Raw genomic sequence first — 6834 nt, forward strand, 5'->3', positions numbered from 1 at the left:
CTCGTGGGTCTTGTAGGAATACAAAAATTTATCTCACTCAGTAAAAAGGGACTACTGACCATCCCGTTCATTAATTTAATTAAAAAAAGAACACCAAGCATCTCTCTACGACTCTGAAGCGTCGGCAAATCTATATGCTTCAGGCGATCGTTGTAGGGTGGGAGATTTTTAGACGAGTCCCAACATAAATTTTTGAGGACAAATAACAGGAACTGTTTCTGCACTGATTAGAGCCTGTCACTATGAATTTGATAACTAGGATTCCATACTATAGGTGCATACTCCAAAATCGGTCTAACTAGAGAGGTAAAGAGAACTTTAGTTACATAAGGATCGTTGAACTCCTTGGCCCAGCGCTTAAGAAAAGCCAACAATCCTCTAGCCCTAATCACGCAGGAGTTTATGTGAGACTTGAATTCTAGTTTCGGATCCATAGTTACACCTAGGTCAATGAAATTGGTCACTTGCTCAACATTGTGGTCAGATATCATATACGAATTTGGATAGAACGATTTTCTAGAGAAGGTCATGAATTTACACTTTTTGAAATCGAGTGACATGGAATTTGCTTCACACCACTTGAAAATGCAGGTTAGGTCAGCTTGCAAATGCTCCCTATCTTCTGCAGTACNAAAAGAATTTGGGTAGAACGATTTTCTAGAGAAGGTCATGAATTTACACTTTTTCAAATTTAGTGACATGGAATTTGCTTCACACCATTCGAAAATGCAGGTTAGGTCAGCTTGCAAATGCTCCCTATCTTCTGCAGTACTAATGTACTTAAAGAGCTTAACATCATCAGCGTACATTAAGCATTTCGAGTAATTCAACACCTTAGGAAGGTCATGTATAAATAAAATAAACAAGACGGGACCAAGATGGCTGCCCTGAGGTACGCCGGACGTGACATGTATTGGCCGGGAGGTACAATTTTTAAAAATTACTCTTTGTTTCCTATCCACTAAGTAAGAAGAAAGCCAGCTGAGAAGAATAGGAGGGAAGCCAATTCGATCAAGTTTATATATAAGGGTTGAATGAGATACCTTGTCAAATGCCTTGCTGAAATCAGTGTAAATCACGTCCGTTCGAAGATTGTTTTTAAACCCATTAGACACATAAGTAGTGAATTCAAGAAGATTGGATACAGTTGATTTACCTTTGCAAAAACCGTGTTGCGATAGATCAATAGCAGAAGTAATAGAGTGAGATAGTTCTTCCGTAACGATTGCCTCAAAAACTTTAGCAATAGCACAAAGCTTCGCAATTCCTCTATAGTTTACGATGTTAGTCCTACTTCCATTTTTATAAAGTGGCAAGATAAACGAATCCTTCCAGCAAGATGGGAAGACACCCTGTTTTAGGAAAGCATTAAAAATATTTGTCAGAGGCTTATCCAAATACTCTGCACAACTTTTAAGAACACTTGTGGGTATACCGTCTGGGCCAGCTGTATATGAAATTTTCAAACAATTCAAATGAATGAGGACGTCCGCAGCAGATATCGATGGAATTCGGATACAATCAAATGATGGCAGATCGAATGGGTAGCTAGATAGATTCGAATTCAGTTGGGAAGATGTAGAACTGGCAGAGTAGTTTGACTCGAAGAAACCAGCAAACATATCGGCAATAATATTTTCGTCACTGGAAACTAAGTCATTTNCAGTTGAGGGATAACGGTTAGTCTTACGCTTTGTGTTCACAAAGGCGTAAAACGATTTGAGATTAGAAACTATATTGAGTCGAACCCGGTTAATATAATTATTGTAACACTTTTTGTTCAATACATTGTATTTATGCCTAAGAATGGAGTACGCGGAGTAGTGAGAAGACAAGCCAGATTTTTTAAAAAGCTTAAATGCTTTGGATTTTTGATTTTTTAAGCGTTTCAGCGTTTTATTTCGCCACTGAGCGTTAGACGTTACGTTAGCTTCCTTAACAAGAGGAATGATTTTACTGAAAATGTGGCGTAAGGAATTGCTAAAATGTAAGGCACTATCTTCAGCATTCCCATCATACAGGGCCCAAGTTATCTTCGATATCTCTAACCTAAGTTTACTATAATCTGCTGTTTTAAAAAAGCAACGCTCCGCTCTTGATTTTTTACTGGTAAAGCCACATGAGTTGCGTGAATTTATCAAGGACACTTCTAGTGGTGGGTGGTGAGAATCAACAGGTGTAATCTCACGAGAGGAATTTGGTACTAGAATACCATCTATTAGATCCCAAGAAACACCCGCAAGATTGAAGTCACCCAGGACAATAACAGTATCGGAGGGCTTCACCATGGCATGTAGAGAGAGCAGTAAGGAGGAGTGTTTTAAATAAACAGAAAGGCTCGAGTTAGGTGGTATATAAGCAGCAACAAGATAAACGCTAATAGAATGATATCTTATTCGAACGCAGAGGAATTCAACTTCATCGGTGTCAGTGAACTCAATTTCTTCAGAAGAAAGGTCAGTCTGGACAGCGATTAAGACGCCTCCACCTTTTTTATTTAAACGGTCGTTTCGAAACACTTCATATTTAAGACACAAAATTTCGGAGTTGAACACATTCGGCTTGAGCCAGGTTTCAGTAAACACCAGTACTTTGAAGTCAAAATCATAGGACTGCAAGTGTAACCTTGATAGCTTTGTGTTCAAACCTCTCACATTTTGGTAGTAAATGCTAATAGTGAGGTTACTTATTAGTTTTTTTATGCCGAGGTGGAAGGCGGAAGTTGAGCCAAATTTTGCCCCTGCGGTCTAGATCTAAATTCAAATTCGCGAATGAAGGCACCGCTGGGCCAAAAAGATGGGCTCATTACTCTATCAAAGCAGTCTTCGGATATGTCTATTTTAAAAGAAGAAATGCTTCTTTCATACGAGAATCTGAACTTGCGTACATGCAACTCATTTGCTATCAGTCTGGAAGTTAAATACCCCTTCACATCATCGACAGTGGTATCTTTTGAAAACCTAAATACAAAGTACGATTTTTTGGAAGGGACAACGATTAAATCCCTCGGGACGGGGTTAACGTAATCGGAAACGGTTTCAGACGTGGTAGGGGGTTGCGGTACAGCTGTCGAATTTTTGGAAGGAGCAACGATGGCTCCGGATGTGGTAGGGGGTTGAAATGTAGCTGTGGAGTTTTTGGAAGGAGCAACGACTACTTCCTTCGGAACGGTGTTGACGCATACGGAGACGGCTTCAGATGCGGTAGAGGGTTGAGATGAAGCTGTTGAACATGAATTTAGTGAGACTCCAGTAGAAGAAGGACGTGGTTGGGGAGATTCAGTCCGCTGAGGAATCGGTGTGTTAAAACTTATGAGTTCTTTGTTCATAGCTGGAGTAAAAAGTGGACGGCTCTGTGGAAGATCACGGTCCACAGTGATGGGATTCAACACAATATTTTCCACGCCTCTCGAACGTCTTTTAAGACCTTTTCCAGGAGAAGGAGAGGAGGAAGTATCTAATAACTTAAATTCTTTGAATTCATCCTCATACTTCTCGTTGAGAAGTTTTAGCTCTTTGCTTATCTCCGAAAATCCATTTNACGGCTCTGTGGAAGATCACGGTCCACAGTGATGGGATTCAACACAATATTTTCCACGCCTCTCGAACGTCTTTTAAGACCTTTTCCAGGAGAAGGAGAGGAGGAAGTATCTAATAACTTAAATTCTTTGAATTCATCCTCATACTTCTCGTTGAGAAGTTTTAGCTCTTTGCTTATCTCCGAAAATCCATTTCTAGCGGTTATGAATAGTTTACAGAGATCCACAACAGTTTTTTTACACTTTGGACATGACCAGCGAAGTCCATTGTCTCCAATAATCATATACAGAACTCTCCCATTAATACCAGCACACTTTAAATGAGACAGTTCATCGCAAAGCCAGCACGCATCAAAACGGTCCGAACCAGCTTTTACATGACATTTTTCGAACAGACAGGACATTTCTAGCGAATTTTATTAAAGAAGAATAAAAATAGCGAAATTAGGAATGTATTTTACGAAAACGTTTCAAGCTCACAGTAATTGGCAGTTTAATAGCTAGTGGTCTTAGTTAGTGAAGTTCAATGGTTAGAAACCGTGCTGAACTTAACAGTTTTAAAGCCACTGAGTTAGCAAAATCAGCTGCCACCAAGAAAGCGACTGTCGATGATAAACAAAGGTGTATGTAAAGTGCGAAAGAAAGCAAAATGAACAAACAAATGCGATATTCCTTACACTCTCACGCAAAAGCAACAATAATGCACCAAAACAAGCAAATATGCACGAAACCCGACAAAACTTTTTTCGGTGTGAATAACACAAATTAGAACTGCTTAGCACTTTGTAAAAGAGATAAACTTTGAAAATCCTTTCAACCGAATGTTTAAGTGACCGAACAGTACGGACGTTGACAAGAAGTTTTCAATATTTACTAGCCCTTCTTCACCAGAAACTTGAATCTGCTTAAATTCTACAGAATTTCCTTGTTGGTTTTATACCCATACTTCTTCTCTAGGCACATTTCTATGCATTTTTTTAAACATCTTTGAATTACTGACGTCAGAGTGAGAAACTTAAAACGCAGTTTTCCTATATTTGACCCAGGGTTTCGCGAATATATTGATATTTGTGTTTAAAACTTACTATTGTACCTGCCCTAATACATATGTATTTTTTGTTAATGACATCACATTTGCACAGTTCATTCAATTTAAAAAAATTAGGTGTCAAGAGTTGCCACGTGTTTGAAAATTCGAATTTAATTAAATCATGCACAAGTTATCTGAAATATTAAAATATGGGTGTCAAAGGAAAGAGTCCTAAGAAATTTATAGTTTGAATATGTAGACTATTTTTGAGGTGTTTGAAGACGGTTGCCTTCTATATAAAATGATGACGTCAAATAGCTTAATACGTTAAATGAATTATTAAAAGCTGGGTATCAATCGAATTTCGTTTAAAAGGTTTTATTTCAGAATTATATTTAGTAGGGGCGCCACATGTTTAAAATATGAAACAAAACTTGAATTGTGGCTAACAGGTTATTGAAATATGTATAACAATATGGGTGTCAGACGAAAAACGTTTAAGGAAGTTTTAAAAAAGTTTTGAAAAAAGTTATTGATGAAAAGCAACGTTGTATATGGTGGAGAGGTGGAGACAGGGCGTACATATTATCTGATCGGCGCAAAATTTTTATCTTAACTTGCAGGTAGAATAAATAACACATGTACCGAGTTTGAAAATGATAACTTTCTTTTTAGAATTGATGCAAAAAATAAATAAATTCCGGCCAGTGTGCATCGTAGCTATGGTCGAAGTTCAAAATGGTGTTGCCGTTGCTTGGGCTTCTAGCGCAAGACTGACACCCCTATTCTGCAACTCTTTCGTATTCGGATTTTGCTACGAATCGTAGAAATAGTGCAATCCGAATCGTATTTTCAAATTTTCGAGTAAGCTTTTTTTGCGTAATTTTGTACGAAAACAATTCTGTGTCGGAGGCGAGATAAAAGACGTAAATCGATGTGTGTTTGCAGGAAATATTAGTGGTGTTCATTTAAACAGATAAATTTGCCCTTCGCATATATGTATATTTTTATCCACTGCTTTATATAAACGAGTAAAACAGAACCTTTGTTGCCCCTTATCGAGAAACTTGGGTCCGGTTTAGGTATTTGTACAATGATTTTCGGTTGTTGTGTCCAAACGCATAATCCAAATCCAAAAACTTTAACATCACGTGTAATCAAAGGATTAAAATTTTATTTAAAATAAATGTTTCAAATTTCCGAGCACTATCTTCTTAATAAATTCGTTTTGCACTATGCACTTTTTTGAAAATTTCGACGTGGGTTCTGATGTGATGAAAGAAATGTGCACAAGAAATGTTGTATACCTTTCTCCGGCAACACAGAAAGGAGAATTCTACTTAGTATGGGTTATAATCCCTAAGCGCGGCCGAAGTCAGAAGCAAGTGCAACAGTTGGTGGACCTAATGTCTTCAATGGCTTGGGAGAAGCTGTTATTGCATTAACTGGATTGAGAACCAGTTCTTCAGGCATAGGAGTAGTTCTGGCTTGTGGTTCAACAATTCAACCAGAAGCTGACATAGACGCGCCCATGGTTACTATGCCCGACAGCTCCGCATATCTTTGTGAAATCATTCCCATAGCGCGCTCTTACTCCGCTGCTATAATTGCAAATGCAATAGAATCCACCGTTTCCTTCAAAACATGTAAAATCAAACAATTTTACTATAAATAAGCACTTCATGAGTGTTTTTTTAATTCCTTTCCACTTTGTTTTCCTTCATTCAGCTTTCTTCGAAAAACAACTGATAGCTGGCAATGCTGCACATGCTTCCGCAAGGGTTGCAGCATGTGGATTTTTCGTTTATCGTAGCGTACTTATGAATTACGAAAATTCGGATTCTAGAATAAGGGGGTGATAATGCTGATAGACAGTACGACAAAATTGGCTACGGCTGAGCCGTTGTCGAAGAAATTTAAACTGTTTGACAAGCTGATAATTAGTGCAAATTATCAGGTTTTGGCGTTCGCTTACGCAAAAGACTTGCAAAGTAGGGGAAATCGGGAGCGCAAAGTGACAGTTGACTTGGAAGGGAAGTTGCTAATTCTTGCTTGCAAAATTTTTTCCATCAGCAATTTGCCAACAAGAAAAACAGTTCAAAGCCGTAAACACCGCAGTTACAAACTAGCAGCAGTGACACCGATCGAGGCGGTAAGAACTGGCTGCAGCCGGCACGACGCACAGTGGCCAAAAGTAACAAAAATTGCCACCGGTTTAAAAATGTAACTTCAAATTACTTAGGCTGCGTTTCACCAAATTCATTTA

Source organism: Rhagoletis zephyria, unplaced genomic scaffold (genome assembly GCF_001687245.7).
Source record: "Rhagoletis zephyria isolate East Lansing unplaced genomic scaffold, Rhagoletis_zephyria_1.1 Rzeph_scaffold_00135, whole genome shotgun sequence".
Taxonomy (NCBI): domain Eukaryota; kingdom Metazoa; phylum Arthropoda; class Insecta; order Diptera; family Tephritidae; genus Rhagoletis; species Rhagoletis zephyria.